The 1049-nt window shown below is 51.6% G+C and overlaps 1 protein-coding gene across 2 annotated transcripts in view; it reads left to right on the plus strand.

The window, feature by feature from the left end:
• Positions 1-447, plus strand: part of ldlrb (low density lipoprotein receptor b) — an 8592-nt gene extending 8145 nt beyond the window's left edge. For both annotated transcript variants that reach the window (XM_073953451.1, XM_073953452.1), the window contains exon 18: positions 1-447. This exon is cut by the window's left edge and continues 605 nt beyond it. The gene's annotated coding sequence lies outside the window, so the exon portion shown is untranslated.
• The last annotated feature ends 602 nt before the right edge of the window (positions 448-1049 follow it).

A 1049-nucleotide genomic window follows, 5' to 3' on the forward strand; every position in this document is an offset into this window, starting at 1 on the left:
GTTCTCCAGTGCTCCTCCCGCAGCCGCAGGACTGTAAATATTCTCTTTTATTTCGGTTTATATGAAGAATTGGCCTTTATTTATTGTGTGAGTGTGTCTGCTGCGATTCTGTCGCATATATATTTGTGTGTGTGTGTGTGTGTGTGTGTGTGCGTGCGTGCGTGCGTGCGCCGTCCTGCACTGCACAGATGAGAGGAGCTTCAGGGATTTTTATATATGTGTGAAGGATAAAACAGCAGCTGCGGGATCTGATCTGATCTGCACACCCCTGTGCTGGAGCTGCAGCGGGTTCTGCTGATATCTGTTTTATTTAATGTGCGTGTGTTAATAAAAAGTGTGTGTGTGTGTGTGCGTGTGTGTGTGTGCGTGTGTGTGGCAGCTGTAAAGAAACACACCCAAAGAAATCACTGCACTGTTTTTGACTATTAAAGGAAGCTCTGTCCTGTCGTCTGTGTTTGTCTGTTGTTTCTGCCGCTGCAGGAGCTCTTCAGAGGGAGACTGACACGGCTCAGACTCAAACACTGAGCTGGAAATGTGTGTGTGTGTGTGTGTGTGTGTGTGTGTGCGTGTGTGTGTGCGTGTATAGTGGATGTATCCTGTATGGTCACCCACAGCGCTTCACCATCATGACTCCTCCACCAGCAGTGTGCAGCTCCGCCTGATGATGCTCCGGCAGACACCAGCGCCAGCGCTTCACCACACACCAGCTATAGGGGGAGTGGAGAGACGGTGATGGAGTCAGTCAGTGGATGGGGATGATTGGGAGGCCATGATGGAGGGAGCGTGTCCAGGACACCGGGGTTACACCCCTACTCTTTACCTGAAGCGCCCTGGGGTTATTAATGAGCACAGAGAGTCAGGAGCTGGCTTTACCTGACAGTACAGTGTCCCCTTCACTACACCGGGGCATTAGGACTCACACAGAGCTCCCAGTGTTCCCATGTGCTCTCCATCCAGACACTGACCCGGCTCAGCTGCAGTGAGGGATTTTCTGGGCTGCAGGGTGGTGTGTCTGGAATGACGTGTTTATAATCATTTCGGGCCTCACC

Source organism: Danio rerio, chromosome 6 (genome assembly GCF_049306965.1).
Source record: "Danio rerio strain Tuebingen ecotype United States chromosome 6, GRCz12tu, whole genome shotgun sequence".
Taxonomy (NCBI): domain Eukaryota; kingdom Metazoa; phylum Chordata; class Actinopteri; order Cypriniformes; family Danionidae; genus Danio; species Danio rerio.